Below are 16,420 nucleotides of genomic sequence, written 5' to 3' on the forward strand. Positions count from 1 at the left end.
CAATTCAGCCAAACAATTGACAAACAAGAAGGAACGGGCGACCGACAGAACTAATTTCCCCTCAACATCTTCAAACAGTCTCAAACGATTGACAACCTTAACATCATCTATTGACATACAATGGCCATTACATTAAATGGTCGATAGTTGCCCAACAACGATCGATAGTCTCCCATTTTTGGGCAAACAGTTGACAGTCTGGTCTCCATCTATGAACCAACAGAAGCCAATCTCCTTTAACTTCCAACCACCTTTCCTTTTATTTGCAACTCCCCCATGTCTTGGCTTTCCAACATACATTTCATTCTTTATTTTCCGCATAGCAACATCAACATAGGTATTTCGACTACTAATTACATAAACATAGAAAACGCCTTCCTACTCGGTATCCTTACCCATTCTTGGGTCGTTATAAAAGGACTCCAATAAAGAGACAAAGTAAAGGAAAGAAAAATCTTAAAGATATGAGGGTACTCCCCAACTCCAATTCAAGGATTATACATCGCTAATAGAGTCACGTTTCATATTTTGGTAGCTATTGATGGATTGAGGCTTATTAAATTCCCCAATAAGACTGACAAGCCTATGGGGAGAAAAAGGGAAACCTTCTACCAATTCCACAATACTCATGCTCGTTCCATTGACAAATGCCAAGACTTAGAGAATTAAATAGAGGCTTTGATCTGGGAAAGGGAATTGGGTAAATTTGTTGATATAGATGCCTGAAGGGAAGAACAAACTAACTACTTTGGAGGCAAGGGGCATAACTCAAGGTGAGAAGAATAATAAGAGAACATAAGTTCTTATTGATCCAATAAAAGGTGTGTCCAAGAAACATGTTTCATCGCTCGAAGGCTTAAAGCCCACAAAAGAATTTAGAATGCATACGTACACTTCAAGAAAGTATCATAGGCAAGATTAAGAATCTTAATAGTTATATATTTCATTCAACAATACTTGAATTGTAACATCCCAAATTTTTCGGGCGTGTTATAATTTAGGATTTCAGGAATTTTTCTTTTTCTTTTTTTTTTTCACACCACAACGACTGATATACATATAATTCCCAATAATCCTAATTTCACCTTCTCAGCCTAACAAACCCGATAATCATACAGTTAAGACAGGTGATATCATTACAAATGCGGAAGCTAGATCGAACCTGATATGGTACATAACCATAATACTTTATTTATCATATAAGAAATTATTCAAGACGTCTACAAAATATATTACAAGGACATCATCTCTCGCAAGTGATAATCGAACGTCTTAAACATATCCAAAACATACATAGGTTTGCATATAAACAAAGATATGCTAAACATGTTACATGCGACAAATTAAGCTTATTCTTCAACTACCTCATTTCCCTTAGAGTCGCTTGTCGAATCTAGAACGTTTGAATATTACAGGGACATAGTCTAATTAGAAGATGAATCTTTTAGTGAGAAACTCCAAAATAATTTATATAAATGCATGAACAGATATAAAACGTATGAGGAAATAACGAGAACTACTCCGAAGTGCCTCGTGAACATGTCAGCCTCCTCCAATGAGAGCTTTCTCAATGGCGCACGCATAAGACCTCTCGGGAGGTCCCTAACCATGTCACCTCGACCCGACCTCATAGAACTCATGCAAACACCACATCCGTTGTCCCTTAGAATCACGGTTTTTCCCACGAGAACTTTCTCGATGGCGCATGCATAGCGCCTTTCGGGGGATCTCCAGACTTTTACCTTCAGGCAACAACTAGGTACAACAGTATGGTGACACGAATTTTATAAATGCAACAATTAAAAGCCAACAACATATATTTCCAAGAAAACACATTTCATATATGTAACATAATTTCACGTAAGAGAACAATAGGATTTTGCATACAGGATTCTCACAAAACATGTTTCATGCAATAGAAGTCTCACGTAAGAGAGAAAAATATAGGGTTTGGAGTTTAGGAGGCTCACCTTAAAGGTTTATCTTTGGAAGTTACAATTTCACAGCAAACAACCTAGGTTTCTACAGAAAACATAAGTTTCGATCAACCTAACCTCCCATATTTTTACATAGGGTTGAAGGGCATTAAATTAGGGACAAAAATGAAAATTTTCAAGATAAGAGGGCCCCTCACACGTGCTCACGCACCCTGAGAAGGTGGCCTACGCGCCTTCACGCGCAGCCACTTCCCGACGCATGTATCTCACATGCCGCCTCTCTATTTTGGACAGCTTCGCCTTTTTTTGGTTTTTCGACTATAACTTCCTCATTTTAACTCTGATTCGACCCTCGTTTGAACCTAAGCTTCCCTCTCTTCCCCCTCTACAGGATTATTAAAAAAAAAACTTACCTCGCCATTTTTCTGACTGTTTGGGACAAACTTTGGCTAAGATCCAAAACTCCAACGAGGCTTGTTCTCCCCGCTTCTCCTCTGATTTCTTCCCTTCTTCTTGCAGAATTTCCTCCACTTTCTCAAGAGTAAGATCCTCACCTTAGAATCCCTCAAACCTCAAACTCATTTGGAATGGTTTGAGAACAACCCATGGGCCTTATTTATAGATTTCCCAGACCAATCATGCGTTGCCACTTGTCTCAAGATAAGCTTTGAACTCCAAAGACTCAAAGCTATAATTGAATGTTGCTTGAAATCCAACATGATCCAAAATTATATTGGAATAAATCTTGAAATCCAAAGTGATTTATTTACGCAAATACCCCAAACTTCTTCCAAATGTCATTTTGGCCTTGATTTCAAGTCCTCAAGTTTTGATATTTTACAACATGAACCCTTAAGTCCCATGCTTCTCAATTGGCCCAACAAAATTTAGAAAAATATCATTTTAACCCTTTTTTGACTTAAAACAAAATCATAGTTAGGCCCCAAAGGCATGTTTCGACCGCAAACCCTTTTGTTTATCCCGAAACCACTTAAGGGTTGTTTTATTCACAAAATTAGAGCCTCCTTACGCTTTTGTAGATTTCTGTAAAGTCCCTTACCATCATTCGATCTTTCAGGCTACAACTTAGTTGTACTCAAAATTGTCTCTGATTTGATTTCTTTTAGCATCATAAATCTCGCCTCGAGACGTTTCTCAAAGACATACCTTTGTCCTTAGGTATCTAAGCTCCAGGCCATTTCCTGCACCTAATTCGACGATTTATTTTACTATCAAACTAACTTTTCGATATTTTAAATTCATCTAAATTACGTAACAACCTCACCAAAATGTGGGGTATTACATTCGCCCCCCCTTAAAATAATTTCATCCTCGAAATTTGGCACATACTCAAAATTATTTAAATAATTATTGCATTCTGGAATACAATTTCTGGAAGAAAATATAAAAATTTCTTACTTTATTTTCATTTCCTTAAACAAATGAGGATATTTCTTCCTAATTGTTTCCTCAAGTTCCCATGTTGCCTCATCATCGGAGTGCTTTCCCCACTGAACCTTTATTAATGAGATCTTTTTATTCCTCAACATTTGAGTTCAATGGTCCAAAATTGCTCCAGGTGACTCTGGGTAAGTCAAATCATTCTTTAACTCAATTGTCTCTACCCGAACTCCGAGGGTTGGATCCGGCACATGCCTTCAAAGTTGGGAGATGTGGAACACATTATGAATCTCGGATAGGCTAGGCGGAAGCTTCAATCGATAGGCCAAAGGTTCGACTCTTTCCACAATCGAATATGGTCCTATATACCTTGGCTTCAACTTTCCTTTACCGCTTCCACACATCACCAAATGTTGGGGTGACACCTTGAGATACACTAGATCCCCTACCTCGAATTCTAGATCCCTTCTTCTTTGATCAGCATACGATTTTTGTCAGCTTTGCGCAGCTCGGATCCTCTCTTGTATTATCCGAATCTTGTTTGTAGTCTGTTGCACACAAGTTCGGGTCCTAACATCTGTCGTTCTCCTACTTCGGTCCAACAGATAGGCGGCCAACACTTTCTTCCATACAAAGCCTCATAAGGAGCCATCCCGATACTGCCGTGGTAACTATTGTTGTACGCAAATTCTACTAATAGCAGATGCTCCTCCCAATCTCCTCCAAAATCAAGGGCACAAGATCTCAACATATCTTCAAGCATTTGAATTATCCTCCCTGATTTCCCATCAGTCTGTGGGTGATAAACCATACTCAATTTCAGCTAGGTCCCCATGCATTCCTGCAAACTCTCCCAAAACCTCGAGGTCAACCTCGAGTCCTGATCTGAAACTATACTTACCGGCGCACCATGGAGTTGTACTATTTCCTTTACGTACTACTCTACAAATCTTCGTACTGGTTGGTCCATCCTCGTAGGCAGGAAGGGCGCTGATTTTGTCAACCTGTCTACTACCACCCAAATGACATCATAGCCATCCAATTCTCTGGAAATCCTATCACGAAATCCATCGTGATATGTTCCCATTTCCATTCGGAACCTCCAAGGGTCTCATCAACCCTGCGAGTTTCTGGTGCTCAATTTTTACCCTTTGGCATACATCACACTATGCTACCCTCCTAGCCACGCTGGCCTTCATCCCCGGCCACCAATAGATTGCCTGAAGATCTCGATACATCTTCGTGGCTCCCGGGTGCACGGTATATTTAGCTCTGTGGGCTTCATCCAAAATTTGCTGCCTCAACTCCTGAAGGTTAGGCACATACACTCTACCCTGAAACTTAAGAATTCCATTTTGCATCTCAAAATCCAAACTCTTGTGCTGGCCCTGCTCATCTACTCATAGACGTATACGTTGGTCACCCCCACTAACCTCTCATGTCTCGGTCTCCAGATCCAACAGAACCGCCATGCCAACTACTAGGATAGAAGATCCTTTCAGTACTACACTCACCATCATCAGGCTAAAAGCCTCAATCAACAGCCACTCCTAGGCCATCAACCTGACCATAACAGTAGGCACAATCCTACTCAAAGCGTCTGCCACCATGTTGTCACGCATCGGGTGATACAAGATGGTGCAGTCGTAATCCTTCAAGAACTCCATCCACCGTTGCTGCCTCATGTTCAAGTCTTTTTACGAGAACACATACCTCAGACTTTTGTGGTCCGTGAATACATCAAACGTCTCTCCATATAGGTAGTGCCTCCATAGCTTCAAAGCATATACCACCGCTGCTAACTCCAAGTCATGCGTTGGGTAGTTCACTTCGTGCCTCTTCAACTAGCGTGATCCATACGCGATCACCCGACCATGCTGTATCAATACACAACCCAAACTAACCTTCGAGGCATCGGTGTATACAACATATCCACCGAACCCACTAGGCATTGCCAAAACAGGTGCCAAGGTCAATCTGCCCTTGAGCTCTTGAAAGCTTTCCTCGCACTTGGCAATCCACTCGAACTTAACCTCTTTCCGTATGAGCTTCGTCATAGGTATAGCTATCTTCGAAAACCCTTCCACAAATCTTCGGTAGTAGCCTGCCAACCCCAAAAAGCTTCGCACTTCGGTCACGCACGTCAGCTGTTTCCATCCTTGAACAACCTCAATCTTAGTTGGATCCATTGAGATCCCTTCAGCCGAAATCACATGCCCAAGAAACGCCACTTGGGATAGCCAAAACTCACACTTTGAGAACTTATAATTGATGTTTCTTAAGAGTTCCTAGTACTATTCTCAAGTGCTCCTCATGCTCATTCTCATTCGAAGAGTACACCAATATGTCATCCATGAATACGATCACAAACCGATCCAAGTAGGGTCTGAACACCTTATTCATAAGATTCATAAACGCTGCTAGAGCGTTAGTTAATCCGAATGGCATTACAAAATACTCAAAATGGCCATACCTCGACCGAAATACCATATTCGGAACATCATCTGGCTTAATTCTCAAGTGATAATACCCGGATCTCATCAATCTTCGAGAACACCTTCGCTTCCTACAGTTGATTAAACAATTCATCTATCATTGGGAGCAGATACTTGTTCTTTATCATGACCTTATTTAGCTGACGGTAGTCAATGCACATCCTTAAACTCTTGTCCTTCTTCTTTACAAATAGCACTGGCATGCCCCATAGTGACATGTTTGGCTTAATGAACCCCTTATCAGTCAACTCTTGTAGTTGACTTTTCAATTCTTTCATCTCCACCGGAGCCATTCGGTATGGAGGGATTGATATCTGTTGGGTTCTTAGCACTAACTCAATTGAGAACTCGAGTTCCCGAGGTGGAGGTAGTCCTTGTGATTCTTCCGAAAACACATCATGATATTCTCGTACCACTCACACCTCATTGAGATTCGGTACCTCTCTTTCTTCTAGCTACACATAAGTTATGAATCCATGAGCTCCTCGACTCAACAACTTCTCTACCTTCATTGCTAAAATCATCTTTCTAACCTCGGGGTCACCTTGCCCCCGAAATTTGACCCACCCTTCCTCGTGTTTTCTTAAGGTCATTATCTTCCTACGACAATCTATATTGGCATCGTAGTTAGACAAGAAGTTCATCCCTAAGATTACGTCGAAGTCATATACTTCTAACAGAATCAGATTAGCCTAGAATCGAACATTACTCAGGCTAACTTCGCATCCCCTTACCATTTCTAAGGACTTCATACTCTTACCCATAGGTGTTGAAATCACCATCAGACACCCCATAGACTCAGTTTCTACTCTCAAACTTCTAGCCAATGCATGCGATATAAAAGAATGAGTAGACCCTGGATCTATTAGTGAAAGTAAAGCAAGATCGCTACGGGGTAAACAGCGTAGTTCAAAAATTTTGAACTTACCCCGATCCCGGCGATTGGATCAACGTCGAAATTAAATCATTCACAAACAAATAAATAAATCTAACCTTTAGATTATCGAGTCGTTCGCGGATTCGAGCCGTCCAAGCGTCCGACCTCTAACTCGTGATACGCGGCACGCGTCCGTTGGCAAGAAGAGCGGAATAGGAGTGCTAGCTCCTTCTCCTTTGCGCGGCTTGTGTATGGACAGTAAAAGAACGCCCACGTTTCAAATCGATGCCAAAAAGAAACGGGAAGAGTGAATGGCAATACGTTTTTCAACTCTTGAAAAACGACACCAAAAATCACTTCAATTATGGGCAACCTATAAAAGGATATTTATAGTGAAATATCCTAGGGTTTCTAAAACCCTAATGGATTGGGCTAGCCCATTAATTCTAATTTAATTAGAATATTAAGTGGGCTTATTCTAGTGCAACTAGAAATATAATTAAATGGCCCAAATCCTTTTATAGGTTTAAATAAAATATTTTGGCCCAAATCTAATTCAAACCCAAATATAATATTTAATATTTAGGCCAAATCTAATTTGGTCCAAATATAATATTTAATATTTGGCCCAAATCTAATTTAGTCCAAATATTAACTTAAGCCCAAAAATATTTTATTTCCTATTTGCCACTCCAACAAATAGAAGATTATTAAATTAGAAACTTTTTCCTAATTTAATCAATTGTCATTTTAGGAAACTCTTTCCATTATGACGACTCCTCGTCATATCAACGTCATTACGTCTATTTGTTCTTTTTCCGTGAGAACCTACGACGACATAACTTCTTATCGAAGTGTCACACTTAACCATACGTCCACTCTCCTAGTTTAAGCCAGGGACCGTGCCTATTGCGTATGACTCATTAGGCTTCCGAATATGTTGGCAATGTGTCGGTACGAACACATAAAACAAGATTGGCCTCTAGCAAGGCATCATGCCTACCCAATTATTCAAAAGGATTCATAATCCGCAAATAACCTTTCACGAGCATGGTTACCGTGTAATTCGATCCTCTCGTCAATGTATCTTATGTGATCTCAAGTATGGCGATGTGTTGCTTGATAACGATCACATGAGTTTTCTTCGGTCTTTCGGATATCTTCACTTAATTAGAAAGTAAATCAATAACTCCTTATTGATCTCTTTCACCATGGCCATGGATTTAAAGTGAATATCCACCGAATGCGCCTTAGATACATCATCCTCTATCAAGGGATAGACAAGTCCTATCTTGGCCATGCACCCATCTTCATAAGCCTCACGATATACCCAATGATCGCCCACGTGCAGCCTTTGTCTAGGTCCATCGAAACAATGTCAAAGCATACCGGTCTTCTTATGAGATGACCGTGACAACTTCAGGTCCAAGGATTAGTTACACCTATCTCGTTTGAGAATACCATCAACATATAACCAAAATGGATTCTCATGGCGAGTCATGTCCAGTGACATGTTCTCCAACATTGGTCACCTATGTACTTGTCTAGGCATCCCCATGCCTATGGGTAGGAGACTCCATTGCTATCACATAGCAAAAATATAGCACATACAAGTCTTACCGCAATTGTCAATGTCCATTCTTGACATTGCTACGACTTGGGACGTTTGATGATGTCTAGAAACTATAATGCATCATCTCACATCTTTATAGATTAATCACAGTATACATCATATGGACTTCTATCTAGTTTCATTCGGTTATTACAATAATAACAAGAAACTAATAGAATGACTTCTTATGAATTTGAACAACTCCTTATTCAAATAATAACATGATTACAATTGTTAGTGTACAACATGCCCAATCTAATTGGGTTTAGAGCACCTACACTAACAATCTCCCACTTGCAATAGAGCCAATCATTCATGTATCTTATACCTGATGATCGAACATGACTTTCATGTTTCTCCTGGGACAGAGCTTTAGTCAAGGGATTTACGATGTTGTCATCCGTCGATACTTTCTCTACATATGTCACCTCAGCTGATAATCTCCATTATCATATGGTGATGCCGCAATACAAGTTTGGTCCGTTGATGAGACCGCGGTTCCTTCGCTTACGCGATGGCTCCATTGTTATCCCAATAACTGTTATTGGATCAACAATGCTGGACACCACTTTAAGTTCATCAATGAACTTACGGATCCATACAACCTCCTTAGCTGCTTCGAAGGTTGTTATGTATTCGACTTCAGTTGTTGAATCTGCCATTATCTCTTGTTGGAACTCTTCCAACTCATGGCCCAGCCATATAGACAGAATATGAATTTCGACTACACGTGATTTAAAATCATCATGGTCGAATTGGAAACTAGCATCCATGAACCCCTTCATGGTATGCTCTCATTCTCCATATGATAAAAACATCTCTTTAGTGCTTCACAAGTACTTAAGAATGGTTTTCACAGCAATCCAGTGTTTCTAACCTGCATCAGCTTGATATCTACTATATATGCTCAAAGTATATGTGATATCAGGCCTCGTACATAACATGGCATACATGATCGAGCCAATAGCCAAGGCATATTGTGCTCGACTCATCCTATCTCTCTCATCTTGTGTCTTCAAACACATAGCATTGGAGAGATGTATTCCATGTGACATGGGAAGACTTCTCCTCCTAGAATCTTCCATGCTAAACCTCTTTAGCACCCTGTCAATGTACGTGCTATGGGCGAGTGCTAGCAACCTCCTGGATCTATCTCTATAGATCCTTATTCCCAGAATATAGGCTGCTTCTCCCAAATCCTTCATGGAGAAAATATTTTGAAAGCCATATTTTAACTAATTGCATCATGGGAACACCATTCCCTATGAGCAATATATTGTCTACATATAGGACTAAAAGGACCACCACGTTCCCACTAACCTTCTTGTAAACACAAGGATCAACTTCCCTTTTGTGAAAAATCAAACTTTTGATCTTTTCATCAAAACATTGATTCTAACTCCGGGATGCTTGCTTTAGTCCATAAATGGACCTTTGCAAGTTGCAAATCTTATTTGCATGTTTATGAGTAACAAAACTGTCAGGCTATGTCATATACACATCCTCGACCAGGTTTTCTTTAAGGAAAGCTGTTTTGTCATCCATCTGCCATAACCTAGAGTTAATCTCAGACATTGCCTCATCATAGGTAGTAGGCTCATTGTTCTCAGCTAGAAGCACATCTCCATGTGCCAAGATGAGAAATCCATATCTCTCTTGCTCGCGACGAACCCTCATCGACCTATGAGGTTCTTGTGTAGAAGGTTGGGGAGTTGACACAACTTCTTGTGTCTGACCTTTCTCGGGTTCCTGGAGGGGAGTATTTGTTTGTGGTTCGCCTCGAATCTTATTCAAGCTTAACATTCCTCCCACTAGCCACAACATCTAAGAATTCCTTCTCAAGGAATACCACATGCTTGGCAACAAAACACCTTTTGTTCACATGGGTGGTAAAAGTAATATCCATTTGGATATCCCACAAACAGATATCTCGTCGATTTGGTTTGTAGCTTATTACTGTCAACACGTTTAACATAAATTTGACAACCCCAAATCTTAAGGAAAGACAAATTTGGCTTCTTTCCTTTCCATATCTTATATGGAGTCTGAGTAACTGATTTACTTGGAACCCTGTTCAAAACAAAGATCGCGGTGAGGAGTGGGTATCCCCAAATTGAAATAGGGAGTTCAGCGCGACTCATCATGGACCAGACCATGTCCAACAAGGTCCTATTCCTCCTTTAGACACACCATTCATCTTTGATGTTCCAGGTGGAGTCCATTGTGAGAGAATCACATTCTGCTTCAGATGATCTAGAAACTCACTGTTCAAGTATTCACCACCTCGATCTAATCAAAGTACTTTGATACTTTTCCCAATTTGTTCCTCTACTTCAAATCTGAATTCTTTGAACTTTTCAAAAGCCTCAGATTTGTGTCTCATAAGATACACATAACCAAAACATGATCTTACCATCAGTAAAGGTTATGAAGTAGACATATCCACCTCTAGCTTGGGTGGACGTGGGTCCACACACATCAATGTGCACAAACCCTAGCACTTTTGTGGCCTTCACTCCTTTTACTTTAAAAGGAGACTTAGTCATTTTGCCAAGCAAATAAGATTTGCAAGCACCATATGATTCATAATCAAATGTGCTAAGATATCCAGCTCTATACAAGTTGGATGTGCGAGTCTCATTTATATGGCTTAAGGCGACAATGCCATAAATAAGTGCTATTTAAATCATCTGATTTAAGTCGCTTAGTATTTATGTTACTGATAGGAGTATCAACATTAAGGACATACAAACCATTACATATTGTTGCTTTACCATAAAACAACTCATTTTTATAAAACGAACAACTATTGTCCTTTAAATAAAAATGAATATCCATCCTTGTCAAACAAGAATTAGAAATTATATTCCTAGTCAAACTAGGATTGTAGTAACAGTTATGTAAATCTAATACAAGCCCTGTGGATAATGTCAATAAATAGGTCCCTACAACTAATGGAACAACTTTTGATCCATTTACCACGTGTAGGTACACTTCTCCTATTATTAATTTCCTCGTACTCCTAAGCCCATACACGAAAGTGTAAATATGAGCACTAGATCCAATATCTAATACTCATGTGGACTGATCAGAAGTAGATCGATTAATTCCAATAACATAAATACCTAAAGTGACCTGAGTAGAACTCTTCTTACTCTACACCTCCCGGTTTATCATAGTGGAAATAGATTGCATCCTATTTACCCTTTTAGGTTTTGGTCTTCTGGACTTTTCCAAATTGCGCTATGGAAGAACTCTTCTTCCTTTTGACTTTCTTACTTTTGGGCTTGCCCTTGTGCGCCTTAGGCCCTTCAACTAAGAGAACACTTCCCTTGGCCTATAATCAATTTTAGGCTCGGTCTCCCTTAGTATGGACAGCTACTCTCCAAGAGTCTTATCCATAACTTTTAGGGAAGGACTGTAGCACCAAGTCTGGGGTAAGTTTCTGCATCCATACCTAAGTTTAGCTCTAGCAACCTATTGATAAAACATACCATCTCCATGACATGCTTCTCAACAGATGATCCTTGAGCTTAGCCATGATCTCATAGGCATCGTAACTCTTATGTGGCGACCTATGTTTCGGGGTCATGGCAGCCAAGATGATATACCAAGCGATGATCATATCACTATTTTGCATCGCCTAGGCCTTATGTGCTACTATTTCCTTAACTGGTGGCTTCGTAAGAAGATAGCTCTCTATCGCATAAAGAATCTTATCATACGTGAGGACTATCCTCAAGATGATCTCCCAGTTATAGAAATTAGTCTCATTGAAGGTATTATTACCCTCGAGTATCGATCTTATCGACATGTTTCCAGACATTCTGGATCAACAACTGATAGAGATATTATTATAATCATATTGAATTACGAAATCATAAATCGCAAGAAGTAACATTTTATGATTGCTCCCACTATTTTCTACGAGTTTGCCACCCTCAAGACATAACTCGGGAAATCCCGTTAGAAGATTTCCTAGTAGGCTAGGATCCCATCTCCCCTCGCACAACCTTGAGTGACTCAACAAATTGTGTTAGGATCGATTAGGTAGGTACTTGCTACCAATTGCATCTCCATGCAACTCCTAGATTCATTGGGTTGACAACTCCTTGCCAAGCACATCTTATGTGACTCCCAATCTTTGCCTCTATACTCAGTAAGGCCTTGAGTGACTCAACAAACCCCACCTTTTTAGTTAAGTCGGACCCATCATTCAGGGACATCTCATGGCCCATGAAGCATAGGAATCATAGGTGACACATGACCTTGAGTGACTCAACAAATCAAGTGTCAGCTAGAAACCTAATGCTTCATAATGATGGAAGGCAAGTTGGCTTAATATTAATGAGGGATTTATTATTTATTTATTTAGGTCTCATCACATGCAATTAATCAAATTAATAATGCATAATAAACGACTTAAACCGGTGTATGGTATGGATAACTACGGCTAGTCCCCTCGAGCTATAGAAGGGAAGCTAGCGGGTCAAACCTAGGTAAAGAATCACATCTTGCTTCATAAGCACATTCTTCAAGCCTTCATTGGTCTTCGAATCCTGTCTTCAATTTGGCTCCATCTCTTGCTCTTTATACAAACTACAACTATCACTACTCTATTCTATTCTACATACATTACATAAAATCAGAAACCCCAAGTTACATTCGGGGGGAGTGAGATGAGAAGAGAATGTACATCAGAGTATAAGAGAGGCAGGACACGCAGGCCCTATTTCAAAAACCAAATTTACAAGCATTCATTCCCAACATAAAATAAATGGTCGACTCGATCCATACCATACACCCATGCAATCAATCACATTGATTCATTTAGATTATGTTAATTAATTATCGCATCTATTTCAATCTTAATGAAACGTTTTCAATAAATTGAAAATTTGTATAATTTTGAAAAAACAAACTTGTTTTAATTGTGTTGGGCTTGGGCTCCATCCATTAGTTTAACTAACAAGGCTCAACAGGCCATGGATCAACCAATGCATGTCAACCATACACTAGCAGCCCAATAATTAATAACTCAATTAACAGCCCTGGCCCAATTTTAATCATGGCCCATAAGTGTCATACACTCATGGATCGGATAAAAATAATAAAAATAGCCAAACAATTTGGCCGGGCCTCACTTGAGGGAACGGAACTCACTAGGCCACCGAAGGGTCGGCCCGGGTGCTTCACGGGGACCCTGGGGAACGGTCAAACCAAAGCCCAAGGGAGCGGGAGGGGCCGGGAGGCGGCTGGCAGCCCAAAAAGGCCAAGGGCTCGCGGTTGGGCCGCAACTCGTGCGGGCGGCAGGGGCCGCGCAAGGGCGCGCCCTGGCCGCTGCGGCCATGGGGTTGGCCACGCCCGCGCGCGGGTCGCGGGTCACACCCGGGCGCTGCTCGCGGGTTGAACCCGTGGGTCGCGGGTCGCGCCAGCGCCCAGCCTCGCAATGCGCGCGCGCGGGCCGCTTTCGGCGCCTGCGTGCGCACGCGGCCGCGCTTGGGGCCGCCTTGCGCGCCGGCCGCGCCTGTGCGCGTAGGGCCGCGCCTGGCCGGGCCCTGCGCGCGCCCAGGCCGCCCCAGGCTGTGCCCAGCGCGCGCGGGCCCCGCTTGGCCGCGTCTTTCGACGCCCCGATGCATCCATATGCACCCCGAACCCTGTTTCACCCTTTTCGTGTCATACACGATCTTTTGCCCTTCACCCAAAAACGTTTTGCAATCCAAAAAATACAAACGCAACAGTTATTTAATTATTTCACAAATAACAACATAACCAAATCCGCACGTAAGGAATTGAAATATTTCGACGATGGCTCTGATACCACTAAAAGTAAAGCAAGATCGCTACGGGGTAAACAGCGTAGTTCAAAAATTTTGAACTTACCCCGATCCCAGCGATTGGATCAACGTCGAAATTAAATCATTCACAAACAAATAAATAAATCTAACCTTTAGATTATCGAGTCGTTCGCGGATTCGAGCCGTCCAAGCGTCCGACCTCTAACTCGTGATACGCGGCACGCGTCCGTTGGCAAGAAGAGCGGAATAGGAGTGCTAGCTCCTTCTCCTTTGTGCGGCTTGTGTATGGACAGTAAAAGAACGCCCACGTTTCAAATCGATGCCAAAAAGAAACGGGAAGAGTGAATGGCAATACGTTTTTCAACTCTTGAAAAACGACACCAAAAATCACTTCAATTATGGGCAACCTATAAAAGGATATTTATAGTGAAATATCCTAGGGTTTCTAAAACCCTAATGGATTGGGCTAGCCCATTAATTCTAATTTAATTAGAATATTAAGTGGGCTTATTCTAGTCCAACTAGAAATATAATTAAATGGCCCAAATCCTTTTATAGGTTTAAATAAAATATTTTGGCCCAAATCTAATTCAAACCCAAATATAATATTTAATATTTAGGCCAAATCTAATTTGGTCCAAATATAATATTTAATATTTGGCCCAAATCTAATTTAGTCCAAATATAATATTTATTTTAATATTTGGCCTAAATCCAATTTAGTCCAAATATAATATTTAATTTAATATTTGGCCCAAATCTAATTTAGTCCAAATATTAACTTAAGCGCAAAAATATTTTATTTCCTATTTGCCACTCCAACAAATAGAAGATTATTAAATTAGAAACTCTTTCCTAATTTAATCAATTGCCATTTTAGGAAACTCTTTCCATTATGACGACTCCTCGTCATATCGACGTCATTACGTCTATTTGTTCTTTTTCCGTGAGAACCTAGGACGGCATAACTTCTTACCGAAGTGTCCCACTTAACCATACGTCCACTCTCCTGGTTTAAGCCAGGGACTGTGCCTATTGCGTATGACTCATTAGGCTTCTGAATATGTTGGCAATGTGTCGGTACGAACACATAAGACAAGATTGGCCTCTAGCAAGGTATCATGCCTACCCAATTATTCAGAAGGATTCATAATCCGCAAATAACCTTTCACGAGCATGGTTACCGTGTAATTCGATCCTCTCGTCAATGTATCTTATGTGATCTCAAGTATGGCGATGTGTTGCTTGATAACGATCACATGAGTTTTTTTCGATCTTTCGGATATCTTCACTTAATTAGAAAGTAAATCAATAACTCCTTATTGATCTCTTTCACCATGGCCATGGATTTAAAGTGAATATCAACCAAAGGCGCCTTAGATACATCATCCTCTATCAAGGGATAGACGAGTCCCATCTTGGCTATGCACCCATCTTCATAAGCCTCACGATATACCCAACGATCGCCCACGTGCAGCCTTTGTCTAGGCCCATCGAAACGATGTCATTGCGTACCGGTCTTCTTATGAGATGACCGTGACAACTTCAAGTCCAAGGATTAGTTACACCCATCTCGTTTGAGAATACCATCAACATATAACCAAAATGGATTCTCATGGCGAGTCATGTCCAGTGACATGTTCTCCAACATTGGTCACCTATGTACTTGTCTAGGCATCCCCATGCCTATGGGTATCAGACCCCCATTGCTATCACATAGCAAAAACATAGCACATACAAGTCTTACCGCAATTGTCGATATCCATTCTTGACATTGCTACGATTTGGGACGTTTGATGATGTCTAGAAACTGTAATGCATCATCTCACATCTTTATAGATTAATCACAGTTTACATCATATGGACTTCTATCTAGTTTCATTCGGTTATTACAATAATAACAAGAAACTAATAGAATGACTTGTGAATTTGAACAACTCCTTATTCAAACAATAACATGATTACAATTGTTAGTGTACAACATGCCCAATCTGATTGGGTCTAGAGCACCTACACTAACAATCAGTGCATGCAAAGGAGTATCCAAAATGAAGAGAGTACCTTGAATAACCGCAAGATTTGCCTCTACATCCTCCTTGGTCAAATTATAGACTCGTCCCTACCGAGTCCCTTTTCCTTCTTCGATCTTCAGCTGCTGCTCTTTTTTCTTCAAATAATTCCTCGAGATGTGCCTGTGGTAGTTGCAGTTGTAGCAGATCACGCCCATCGGCGCTACAACTATAGCCTTATCTTCTTTGGCCACGTTCTTCGGGCAATTTCTAGAAATGTGCCCTGGCTGT

Source organism: Diospyros lotus, chromosome 1 (assembly GCF_014633365.1).
Source record: "Diospyros lotus cultivar Yz01 chromosome 1, ASM1463336v1, whole genome shotgun sequence".
Lineage (NCBI taxonomy): Eukaryota > Viridiplantae > Streptophyta > Magnoliopsida > Ericales > Ebenaceae > Diospyros > Diospyros lotus.